The sequence below is a fragment of the Bos indicus x Bos taurus genome, chromosome 5 (genome assembly GCF_003369695.1).
Source record: "Bos indicus x Bos taurus breed Angus x Brahman F1 hybrid chromosome 5, Bos_hybrid_MaternalHap_v2.0, whole genome shotgun sequence".
In the NCBI taxonomy this organism is placed as follows: domain Eukaryota; kingdom Metazoa; phylum Chordata; class Mammalia; order Artiodactyla; family Bovidae; genus Bos; species Bos indicus x Bos taurus.
In genome coordinates, this window is record NC_040080.1 from 65060478 (window position 1) to 65074145 (window position 13668).

Here is a 13668-nt window from a genome sequence, read left to right on the forward strand (position 1 = left end):
AACAAATGACTTTCATGCATAATGAGGCGCCTATCTTGCTAATCTGTCTTGTAGAATTGAAGTCCCCAAGGTATAGCAATCATTCTTAACTACACATTTGTTTAGATTTCTTGATGTGCAACTATAGTTATTTTAAAAGAGGCTTATGCTTTTATAATTCTGAAATAAGACATTGATTTGTTATTATTACTTTTCCGGAAATGATTCCATCTATTTGCAAAACCACAGTTGAACAGAATCACCTTAAATAATATAAATAGGTATAATGAATAAAGCAAAAATTCAAACTGCCCCTTAGAAGATGCCTTACTTGCTAGTAAATTTATGTTGATATGCCAATTAAGATAGGAGGTCAAAAATGTATTTCAGAACCGCAGAAAAGAGTGAAGGAATCAGTGCAGCTAAAAGGGCTAACTGCAGGGATGGACCTGACCGCTAAATGCGCCCCTCCCCCTCTTCCCTCATTTCTGGTCTCCATGCTGCGTCACTGCCGCTCTCTACAGGGGTGGAAATGAAAGCTCTCAAGTCCCAGGCAGCTCTGTGGGGGCTGCTTCACAGGACACTTCTGAGCAGATTTTGTTTGTGAGCCACAAAATTGGATCCATAACAAAGCAGGTGACTGAGGAGCAGACAAAAAAAGCCAGAGATTTACAGGGAAACAAACTGAAGTGCCTGAAAATGCTTCATGGAAGGAAAACATTTTACAGAGTTGAAAGAAGCAAGATATAGAAGACTGGGCCAAGCAAAAACTTGGAAGTGTAAGTTGGTGTTACTCAATTTTTAAAACAGATTGATCCCTTTAAATGGTGGGCAGTTAGAAAGAAAGGGTTTTCTTTAGAAAGATGAGCTACTAGCAACTCCATTCCAGGAGGGCCAAGGCTGAGTCTGTGAGGTGAGAAGCTGGTTGGGTTCCCACCACCAGCCCCTCTGCCTGGCTCCATGAGAGGTCCTCCTGCCCATCTTACACTCAACATCCCTAATATCTTATAGATTATCAAAGAACTTTGCATGTCACTTTGCCTGAAGATTCTGACTGCTTGTCAGCCTTGTTATCTACCAAGGGAAGCTATCACACCTTAACTGTTTTCTTATGAGTATGTCATGCAGCATGTAGTCTGTGGAGCAGGAGAAAGGTCCCTTGAAACTGAGCTCAAAGAAGCCTTCTTCGTTGGCTTCTCTGACCTCCCCAGGGAGAGGAACAGTAAACGTTAACATTTATTAGGGAGCTTATGGTGTTTCAGGCACCATAATTTAAATGCATTAAGTCATTGAATCCTTACAACACCCTCATGAGTATACTACAGGCAGACCTCCTTTTATTGCACTTTGCAGGTATTGTATTTTTAAGAACAAATGGAAGTTTGTGATCACCTTGCATCAAGCATTTTACTAACAGCATTTGCTCACTTTATATCTCTGTGTTACGTTTTGGTAATTCTTGCCGTATTTCAAATCCTCTACCAGTAAAAAGATTGTGACTTGCTTAAGACTCAGATGGTGGTTAGCATTTTTTAACAAGAAAGTTAATTAAGGTATATTAATTAAACCTGGGATCAAACCCACGTCTCCCACACTGCAGGTGGATTCTTTACCATCTGAGCCATGAGGTACGCCCATTGCATACTTAATAGACATAATATAGTATAAACATAACATGTATATGCGTTGAAAAACAAAAAAAATTATATGACTGCTTCACTGCGATATTCAGTTTATTATGGTGGTCTGGAACTGAACCTGCAATATCTCCCAAGTATGCCTGTATTTTTCTTTCCATTTTACAGATGGAGAAGCTGAGGTACACAGCAGGTCAGAGGACCTGGCTATTCCACTATGCTGGGTTACACTTCTTCCATTTCCTCTCCCACCTGTCTGCTGGACCTATCTCTTACCTTTAGTCTGGTGGCTGCTTGAGCTGTTATCAGAAACTCTTCTCTGATTTGGTGATGTAGATGACTGAGTATCATGGCCCATGGGTCCCAAGTACATTCAGATTTGTTTTCAGATCATTCTCTTGGCTTGGTGATACAGCCTTCTGCATAGCTAAAAGTGAAATGACTCTGGTCAACTAAAAAAATACGTGCAACCTAAAAGTTGAGAGTTAGGTTTTATTCAGCGGGAATGTTAGGACTGGAGCCCAAAAGACCTCAGATGACCTTGAGAGAGCTGATTCCGAGGAAGGAGGGGAGGGGCCAGACTATATACAAGTTTGCCTCAAGGGGCAGTCAATCTGAAAAGATTATTGTTAATTAGTAAAAGTGAAAGTCACTCAGTAGTGTGTGACTCTTTGCTACCCCGACTCTTTGCTACCCCATGGACTATACAGTGGAGAAGGCAATAGCACCCCACTCCAGTACTCTTGCCTGGAAAATCCCATGGATGGAGGAGCCTGGAAGGCTGCAGTCCATGGGGTTGCTGAGGGTCGGACATGACTGAACTTCCCTTTAACTTTTCACTTTCATGCATTGGAGAAGGAAATGGCAACTCACTCCAGTGTTCTTGCCTGGAGAATCCCAGGGACGGGTGAGCCTGGTGGGCTGCCGTCTATGGGGTCGCACAGAGTCGGACACGACTGAAATGACTTAGCAGGACTATACAGTCCATGGAATTCTTCAGGCCAGAATACTGGAGTGGATAGCTGTTCCTTTATCCAGGGGTTCTTCCCAACCCAGGGGTCAAACCTGGGTCTCCCACATTGCAGGTGGATTCTTTACCAGTTGAGACACCAGGGAAGCCCACTGTTAATTAAGAGAGAACTAAATCTCTCACATGAAGAGATTTAGCAATCTTCTATGTCTGGGAAGATGCAAGCATCCAGGCTTGCCAAAATAATTTCTTTCATATGCATCTAGCTATCTGAGGCCAAGGCCAATCCTGCTTTCTTTATTGTTCACCTACTAATTCCTTGTTTACCATAAGAGATGGTGACATGGCAGATGGCCACCTCTCTCATCCCTGCCTAGCTCCTGAGAGCTTACCAGGGAAGAAGTAGCTGATGGCCTCCAAATAGCTGGCTTTGTTTCACCTGGGTTAGAAATTTGCATTTGGAAAAGGCTTGTTTACTAGTAGAGTGAAGAGCAGAAAATATTTCATTTCACATCACCATTTCCCCCTCTCTCCTCTCACAGCTCCATATTATTGCCTGACCATGACTGTATACTTCCCAGGTGGCTCCGTACTAAAGAATCCACCTGCTAAGCAGGAGACTCAGGTTTGACTCCTGGGTCAGGAAGATCTGCTAGAGGAGGAAATGGTAACCCACTCCAGTATTCCTGCCTGGGAAATCCTATGGGCAGAGGAGCCTCATTGGCTACAGTTCATGAGGTCACAAAGAGTCAGACACAACTTAGCAACTAACAGCAACAGCATGACTGTATGAGGGAGCATGGCACCTCCTAGGGCAGAATGCTAGTGAGAGTGTGGTTTCAGAGTTGAGCCAAATGACTTCGAGTTGAGGATAGGAGCTCCAGTTCTAGAAACTGTCTTCCTGAATGAATGTTCCAGGAAGACTGGACCGCTTCAGTTCTGTTTATCTCTAGATTCCCAGCACCAGTATAGTGTTTGGCACATACTAAGTGCTCAGTAAATATGTATAGGAGGAAGACCTGAATTAATGACTATTGAATAGGAGAAGGCAGTGGTATTGGGCAGACTGTGGAGTGGGAGGTCAGAGCAGGGCCACTCAGATGTTTAGGCTCGGTCCTCACACACCAGGTGCTGGGTTGTCTAAGAGCCACAGGAACCACAACAGTCCCCTCCAGATGGTGGTGTGGAGGCCCCAGATAGACTTGCTGCTTCCTTCATGGTCTGGGTTAGTAATAGAGAGGCAACTGCTTGTGGGTAGATTCAGCAGGGAGCTATTGGTGGCTCAGACGGTAAAGTGTCTGTCTACAATGCGGGAGACCTGGGTTCAATCCCTGGGTCAGGAAGATCTCCTGGAGAAGGAAATGGCAACCCACTCCAGTATTCCTGCCTGGAAAACCCCATGGATGGTGGAACCTGGTAGGTTACAGTCCATGGGGTTGCAGAGTTGGACACAACTGAGCAACTTCACTTTCACATATAATAGCAAAGACACAGTCAGGAGGACTGTGGACCATTGCTGGGAGGAAAATGTGGACCATTGCTGAGAGCAGAGGTCCGAGGCACTGTTTTTCTCTCTTCCTGTCAGCTTATTTCTGGATAGGGCTCACTATGTGCTTTGGCGTTTCACAGAAGCTCAGAGGCTGCACGCACACAGTCTCCCTGCTGCAGGTACACGAGTCCCCTTTCTTTCATAACCAACTCAACAGAACACTGTTTACTGAGGTCCTTGGGCATTTTCCTGAACCAGCCTCTGTCAACATGCTGTTCAAACCCCTCACAGCTACCATTCTTCCTATTTGTAGCCCTTCACATTCTTCCCATGTGTCTTATCTCATATCTGTATCCTCAGTATCTAGCACAATGCCTGGCATAGGGTTGATCGTCAAGAAATGCTTACTAAATGAATGAATGAATGAATACAGGAGTGAGACATATCACCTGTACACACATTGATAAGGTCAACAGGGAAGCATCCAGCATTATGGAATTCTGACACCAATTTTTTTCATGCAAAGAAACCTTTGTCTTTCTTTTCCATCTATTTTCCTTACACATTTCTAAACTGAGTTCTCAAGACTTTTCATTTCTTGTATTTCATTACTGTGTATATATTGTTTTGTGCTTGCTTGAATAAGGCAGGCATTAAAGGTTTTGACAAACATTTAAAATTTTTTAAATACAATTTTTTGAATGAACAGTGAAGGTTTTGCACCTCAAGAAATAAACATCTCGAGAGAAAATCTTGAATAAATAAGTAGGATGGGCCATCTTAATTCTAGAATAAAAATGTTAAATATTTTTATTGAACCTTATTCCTTTGACGTATAATGCTGAAATTATTACACTAAATATTACCTTGTTGATATAAAGTTTTCCTTTAATTCAGCCTGGGTAATGAATTTGGATGATGAAATTACATGTCTGAATATGAAACCTATGCTTGAATGTGAAAAATAATGAGGGACAGGAATACCAGAGGTAATTGAAGTGCCCTCCCCCCACATGTACAAATCTAATTTTATTATTTTTTCAATCTTACTAAGCTTTTTAGCAAGTAGCAGGTGAGCAGAATGGACTCATGGCTTCTCTCCTCTGTGTTCACCTTCCTGCAAAAGTCCCGACCTGCAGTGCAGTGGCCAAGAGCCCTGAAGGGGAGGCATAAAGAGAAGCAGAGATTCCAGTTAATTCACAAATTGCCCAGTCAGCTCCTGAAATAATTGAGAGTCAGCTGTAACAAATCTGGTTTTCATCTCAGGCATGAATAATGCTGGGCATCAACTCTGTATTTGTATTTTTTTCCATCTCAAAACCATTCCCAGCCTTAAGATTCCTTTTCTATTACTTTAAACATAATCCAATAAAGAATAAACCTGTATCTTTTTTGGTCCCCAATACCTGGTATTTCATCTAGAGAAATAAAAATCTTAAGAGCAGTTCAGCAAATGAGCAAATAAAACATATTTTTTAAAAAAAATTTCAGTGTGACACCTGGGATGGGTATATTTATCTTTTTATTTTTCTGGCTTTTTTTTTTTCACCCCCTGTGTCTGAGAAATGAAAGAACTAGCTCTGATTCATTACTTGCAAATGCATCGGAGATTTACTGCTCTGTCAGGAAAAAACTATATAAAGTAATGGGTATTTGCAACTGTTCTCTCCCCTTACCTTCCATGGAGGAATGGTTCTTTCTTTGTTCTCTTGGCCTGAGACAGGGCCTCTGTTGTGCTGAATGAGGTTTGGGGTGGGGAGTGGGGAGGAGAAAGGCAGAGTTAGGAATAATCTCGGTTAGTCTATGTCAGGGGCTTCCCAGGTGGCCCTAGCTGTAAAGAACTTACATGCCAAAGCAGGAGATGTCAGAGATGTGGGTTTGATCCCTGGATTGGGAAGATACCCTGGAGAAGGGAATGGCAATCCACTGTAGCATTTTTGCCTGGAGAATTCCATGGACAAACGAGCCTGGTGGGCTACAGAACATGGGGTTGTGAAGAGTCAGACACAACTGAAAAATGACTTAGCCCACACTCTATGTTAGAAAGGAGAGGAGAGGACAAGGAGATTCAAGGGCAGAAGCAGGGAGGGAAGAAGAGAGAGAGTGGAGGAGGGGGAGGGAGAGGGAGACAGACAGACAGACAGACAATAAGAGTGAATAAATCTGGGATTATGATGAAGAGGAGCTGGGAGGGGAGAGACAGACTTAGGATGTACCATGTGCTCAGGCTGGACTCCAGGAAGCCCACTCTTGTGCAGGTTACACTGTTAAACACAGAGGGATCAGTATTCCTAAGTGTGACAGTTCTCACAACTAATTATATGCAAACTCTTCATGACTTTGTTCTTTCCTCACTTTTTTTCTGTGCTGTGTTTTTGCATTATCTTTCATTCTCTTGAGCACAACCAGAGTAACAATGATAGACATGCTGTTTTTATAACATGCAGTTCTATTGAGGGTTAAATTTAATTTTTATAGTCTGGAATTGGAGTGGTTCCACTCACAAACTGTTAAGTATGCTTTTCTCTTTAACATATTTTATAAATTTTTAAAACTTGAGAAAACTGCATTGGGAAAAGCAAAACTAAGCCATAGTCTGTACTCTGAGAATGTTATTACATGCCAGTGTAAACATGACTTTGATACCATACCAATGTGAATGTCTTTTCCTCTCTTTTTATTTTAATGGAAATTAGGTGTTTTTTTTTTTTTGCATTGCTTCCTAATATAATTTTAAAAATCTGTATATATCTTAGTTTTAAATCTTTTGCTCCTTGTCATTAATTCTGTTTTTCAAAATTAATTTAAAAAATTATTTTAAAATTAATTTTTACTGGAGTATAGTGGCTTTACAATGTGTTAATTTCTGCTGTATAGCAAAGTGATTAGATATTTCTGCTCTTGTTGGTGCCTCACTTTCAGAAGCCTTTTTGTAGGATTCTGTATAATAAAGTCAGTTTCTTCTAGTGCATAGCATGATTGTTGTTCAGTTGCTCAGTTGTGACCGACTCTTTGTGACCCCATTGACTGCAGCAAGCCAAGCTTCCCTGTCCTTTACCATCTCCCGGAGTTTGCTCAAACTCATGTCTGTTGAGTTGGCAATGCCATCCAACCATCTTGTCCTCTCTTGTCCCCTTCTCCTACCTTCAGTCTTTCCCAGCAGCAGGGTCTTTTCTAATGAATCAGCTCTTCGCATCAGGTGGCCAAAGTATTGGAGCTTCAGCTTTAGCATCAGCCCTTCTAATGAATATTCAGGATTGATTTCTTTTAGGATTGACTGGTTTGATCTCCTTGCAGTCCTAGGGACTCTTAAGAGTCTTCTCCAACACCACAGTTCAAAAGCATCAATTTTTTGGCACTCAGCCTTCGTTATGGTCCAACTCTCACATTCATACATGACTACTGGAAAAACCATAGTTTTGACTATATGAACCTTTGTGCATAGCATGGGGCTTTGCATAAAGTAAATGCTTATGCATTGAATAAATGTAGACTAGTAGAGTTCCCCAATTAGTTTTAGTGGGCAGTGGGTATGATAGCTTCTTGATGTGTCAGCTTGGTTGTACTGAACAATAGTCCTTAGCTATTCAATCAAACACTAATTTAGATGCTACAACAAAGGAGTTTGAAGTTTGAAGTCATTAATCAGTTGACTTGAAGTTAATCAAAAGGAAGACTTCCCTGAGTGGGCCTGGCCTAGTCAAGTGAGCCCTTTCAAAGAGGCCCTCCCTGGATTCAAGACTCCAGCAGCTGCTGGGTCTGCATTTGCTCTTCTTCACTGGATTTTGCTTCCCTAGTGGCTCAGATAGTAAAGAATCTGCCTGCAATGTAGGAGATGGACGTTTGATCCCTGGGTTAGGAAGATCCCATGGAGAAATGGCCACGCACTCCAGTATTCTTGCCTTGCAAATCCCATGGATAGAGGGTGTGGCGGGCTACAGTCGATGGGGTCATAGAGTCGAACATGACTTAACAACTAACGCACACTGGATCTTGGAATTGCAGCCTGCTTATACTTTCCCCTTCTTAATGGCCTGGGGGCAGTACACTTCAGCTTGTGCCTTGGCGGCTTCATCCTGCTTGTAATCTTTCTTTGTGATTGCCTCTGGACAGGAGCTTCAGCCTGTGCTCACAGGTAACAGCTTTTTCATTTCTTCTCTTTTTTGAATGTCGACCCTATGGAGTTGTTTAACTGGTCCTCACAATTGCATAAACCAATTCCTTGTTAATGTACACACATGATTTTGGCTGGTTCTTCTTCCTTTGTTAAACTCTGAATGATTGAGTGGGTATCTGATTCCTCCTCTTTTATCCCTAATGACACTCATTAAGTTTAGTTCTCAACTAGACATCCTGGTTGAATGATTCCTGGAATCATCAAGGTCTAACATGGATTCCAGTTGAAGTATAATTTTAATAAATATATAAAATAGTTTGGTTTTGACAAATTAGTGTTACCTTGGGAGGTCAATGTTTGCTTTTTAAAATTTCTAATGTTTTCCATTTTATCATTTTTTGCTTTTTGTTTTCCCTTTTATTTTGATGAAAGAAAAATAGCTTGAAAATTTTGAATGTATTCAGTGAGCAATGAGACTAACCCTAGACCCACCCCAGAAAAGGTGGCTCAGTTGGAGTTACCAATAGCTACTAACAGCCCCATCCCATCTAGTGAAAGACGCTTGAGGACGGGGGCTGGTTTTATCTGAGGCTGCTGAGCTGGGAGTGTTTTCAGCATACACTCTCATTTCCCTCCTTCCCTCCTTTGCTTTTTCTCCCAACCCCCACTTCCTTCCTTGCTATTTTCTATCCTTTCATTTCTTCCCTTCCCTTTGCTCTCTTCCCTTCCACAAGCAGTTATGGTGAGGTAAAACTGTGATAAGATATGCCAGGAATATTTCTCATTGGCAGGTCATCAGAGACTTGGAAGGCCAGTCCAAGCCTGGTTTGAGTGGGGATTGGGGATCAACGTGAGGAAAGGAAGCAGGAAGTGGACAATTTGATCCTGCTTTGATCAGGGACTGGCCCGAAGGCATTCACTTATCTGTATTTCTGCCTGTTTTTCTCTTGGGAAGCTGTTGCTAGGATTGCCTCTAACCTGGAGGCACTGCAGGGAAGCAGCAGGACCACAGTGGGACCCAGATGGCAGGAGAGGTGGGGTGGAGGAAGCAGGTCATCATCCAGACCTGTGCCAAAGGCAAGAGAGAGTCTGAGGCTCATGACTGGCCTGGCCCAATTCACCATAGGTGGGAGGAGGCAAGGTCAGGTGTCCAGCCACTGCACACATTTTCCTGGAGTGTCTTCTTGCTTGTATCTTCAGGGAAATATGGAAGTGAACTGGGCATGGTGCTGGAGGAAGTAGCTGCTGTGGGCTATCATGACAGATAGATGCTCTTGGATTTAGGCGCTCAGAATCTTGTCTTTTGGACCCACAGCTAGTGGAAAAGTGTCTTTGTTCTGACTGGTGGGCTGAGACAACAAAAAAGCCACTTCAAAGATGTCTCATTTTACTCAGTTCTGATCCTACGGTGTTTGCTTTGTTGAAGCAAAGTAAATAGAAGAATAAAAGACAGATGATTACCTGGACTTTTTTGGGGACCTATTTTGTCTTGTGATAAAGAATAATTCTAAGGAACATTATGCTAGAGAGATTGAAAGAAGATTAAGACTATAAAAATATTCTTTCTTGAATATAGAAGTTTGTAATACTTTTAAATCACTGTCGAGAAAATAAAAGGATGTGTTATTAGGTAGTGTTGTATGAAATACACAGAGCAGCATATATTACTACTACTATATGTTTTACTTCTGGGAATAGCAAATGATGGAGCAATTGTATTATGCACCCCAGCATTATAGTTTATCATAAAAGGGTCACATGCTCTATTACCTTATGAGAGAATTTTTATTTGAATTTTAATTCATTCCTAAACCTTGTGAATGATTAGGAAGAGGTTTAGTCTTTTGTAACACAAAGGGCTGCTGACTAGAATTAGAGTTCCCATTAACAGGAGTATAAGTGAAATAATTTTGTTTCAACAGTCATATCCTTAGGGCAAATGGATCATAGGGAGTGATTAAATTGAAAACATGAGCCCAGTAATAATCACTATATATGTATCCCCTGTGGATGACCTCACTTTTTTTCCTCAAGACTTTAGCTTTCTCAAGACATTTACCACTGGATCCAGATATACTGATAACAATAATAGGGTGATTGAATATGCCATTAGATTTTTCACTATAAAAAGTATTCTCAGCACAGGAGTCAACATATTGATATTTCTTTCTAAATTGAAATATTATACAGAGGGCAAAAGGATTAGATAGATTTAGCAAATAATCTGATGGCAAGAAAAATGCCATAGATCAGCAACAGTGAGCTTTTGTAGTAAAAGTGTATGAACAGTAATGATGAAAACAATGATTTGCAAAGTTATAGGGTATATATTTGAATCAGAACAGCTCTTTACACATAAAATAATGAAAACATTATGAATGTTTACTTAAAGTAGTTATTCTGACCTGATAATTCTGAACAACTGGCAAAAATGGGGATTTGTTCTTTAGCTCATAAAAGGAAGATTCTACTTCAGGAAATTATGTATATCTTCAGAGCAGTATGACTCTCTGAAGGCTGCTTATTTCTGATGTATTTTTGGAGTTTCCTTGGCTTGGGCCACAATTGCACTCTGAATTTTTAATATGAGAGTTTATATCCACATTAACTACTCTATGTACCCTCCTTGCAGCTGGTATAGGAGGAACACTTGGCCTGACAGACTTGGCTGGCTGATTTGTGTAGGTTTTAAGTGTTAACGGTATGCCAAGAACTTCTGTGCTTTTTAGGGTCATCATATGTATGGAAGAAGAAACAAGAGCAGGAGCTGGGTGTGAATGGCGGGATGGAGAGCCAGAGACAAGTGCAGAGCAGCTTATCTGGAGATGACCATTCAGATACATAAAGAAACAAAGGGCATGGGATACATTAGAATTAAGCTACAGTGATGGAAGAGAAAGAGAATGGAGCAGTGGGAGAAGGAGGTGGTGGTGTAAAGAAATTCTGGAAACTTCTATGAGGCCAGGAAGGAAGGTGTGAATATACTTGCAGAGGTATGTGATTATGTGTGTTTCCTGTGTGCATTTACTGCAGGAAGCCTTGGTCCTTTACTCTGAGTGATTTTACTGTCCTAAACAGGTAGATACTCCCCTTTACCTGAAAGATACCTGATGTTTTGATCTAAGCTTTGTTGACTTTTGGAAGAAAGCCCTGAAGTGTGAGAAGAGGGTGAGAGGTGGTGGTGTTTAGCAATGGTGGGGCAGTGTGGAGAGGTAGGCTGGTGCGCTAACTTCACCCCCTTCCTTCGACTTTGTGGTTGAAGTTGTTTCTGCTTGACCCTGTGCAAGCAGGGTAGCTGTAGCCCCCATGGTGCTTGCTGTGCTCATTGAGCTCATCCACTTTGGCTGTTACCATCCTACACCAGTCTTAGAGCAGGACAGAGGACTCTGTAGCGTCTCCTCCCAACCCACCTACCCGACAAACAAATTCTCTTTACAAAGTGGAAGAGAGAGTGGTTTCATTCAAACTGTTTATTGAATGAAGGAATGGCTTATCTTCTGCCTGCTGATTGCACTTAGCCATTTCCAAACTTCTACTCTAAGCTGTTTTCCCCACTCCTTTCCTCAGGGAACCTCCTATTCCTTCCTGGGTTGAACTTTATTATACATTCCCAGATCTTATTCTTTAGGATGTATTTCTCTTTCTTGCACTTCAGATCTGTATTTACAATTGCTTGTTGTGTGCACTAAAAGTTTTTAAAACTCAACATGTCTATGTGGAAGTCATTTCCTTCCTTAAGTGTGATTTTCCTTCTCATTTATTCACTCAACCTAGAAATTTTGTCACGCCCCTTATATCCTGCATGTAGTTAGTTAAGAAACCACGTTCATTTTGCATCTTCAGGATTTCTTGACTCATTCCCTCTTTGCCATTCCCATGGATACTGCCCTAGTTCAGAACCTCATTATTTCTACATTGTCACTTGAATTATTCCCTGAAACACCCATGGCCATGTTATTTCCCATCTGAAGTGCTTCACAGAGATGCAATAGAATAGAAATTGTCTCTGGCCCCTGACTCTCTGAAAGGTCCAAAGGAACCCAGTTTCTAAGGAGAGAGTCATGCTTTGCATTTGAACGTGTTCTGCAAAATGCATGACTGAAAAATTCTTTAAAAAATTCAATATATTCCAGATATGAAAGTGCTTCTGACTTGATTCAGCCATGACCTAATTGTCTTGGTGAGAGCTATTAATATGTCAGAAGGAATTCCTTCAGGTCCTCTCCTTCTCATAATGATTTTTTAAAGGCAATTCTCAAAATCAAGGTCAGCTCACAAACGCATCATTTGTCATATACCAGATAGAGATTTTAAGCCAGTCTGATTCTGAGGTTTAAAATGTTTTTCATGTAAAAACTAAAAGCTAGTTAATTTATTTTAAAAATTACAATGCATATCTTATAATACAAAGTGGCCTAGTGACATTTATTTTTTCCATAATAGCACCCATAGATATCTGAAATGGTGGTTTTAAGGCACCTGGCACAATAGAAGGAATTTCTTGACCATCAAAATGTCATCTTGTGCCTTTATAATATGTAACTTTTTTTCTCCTTTGCCACCTCGGTCCCCTTTGCTTCACTAACATTTGCTTCTTTATTGGACTTTCTAGCTCAAATTAGCTTTTAAAACATGTTTGTTTCGGTGAATTAAAATATTGAGTTATACTGATTAGGGCTTTAAGAAATGTTCATATTTCTGGCTGCACTGGGTCTTTGTTGCTGCACAGGCTTTCTCTAGTTGCGGCAAACAGGGCTTACCCTCTAGTTGCGGTCTGTGGACTTCTCTGCAGTGGCTTCTCTTGTTGGGAGCACAGGCTCTAGGTGTGTGGGCTTTGGTAGTTGTGGTCCATGGACTTCGTTGCTCTGCAGCGGGTGGAATCTTCCCAGACCAGAGATCGAACCCATGTCCCCTGCACTGGCAGGTGGATTCTTAACCGTAGGACCACCAGGGATGTCCTGATTAGGGCTTCTGAGTTAAGTCAGTGTTATTTTGTTTTCATTTTAAGGATATGGTACACGTGAATGCAATATGTTTCAGCAACTCAGCCCCACACCTGACTCAAACTGACAGGCCTCTAAAAGTGTTGGCTTTGTGCCTAAAAGAGAAAGACATAGGTTTCTTTCTTTTTTTAAAGAGACGAGTTGCGGTTTTGGTAAGGAATGTCTTTTCTTTAATAATTGAAAATACAAACTTGAGAGTAGTAAGGGAGCCAGTTTTTAAAAAGCCAGAAGATGAGGAGTTCTGAGCAGAGAAGATGCAGCGTTCTGAGCAGAGTGAAGCTAATTCGGTTACAGGGCTTGATTTTGAGTACACGAGGCACAGAAACAGGGATGTCTGTAAAATTTCCTCAGGTGATTGAGAGTCCCTAGATGGAGTGGGGCTGAAGAAGGGAAACAGCAGGCCACCATCTCTGCCCTTAATTAGGCATGCAGAACGGCATTTGTTTAATCCAGTGCATGAGGTTGCATATCTC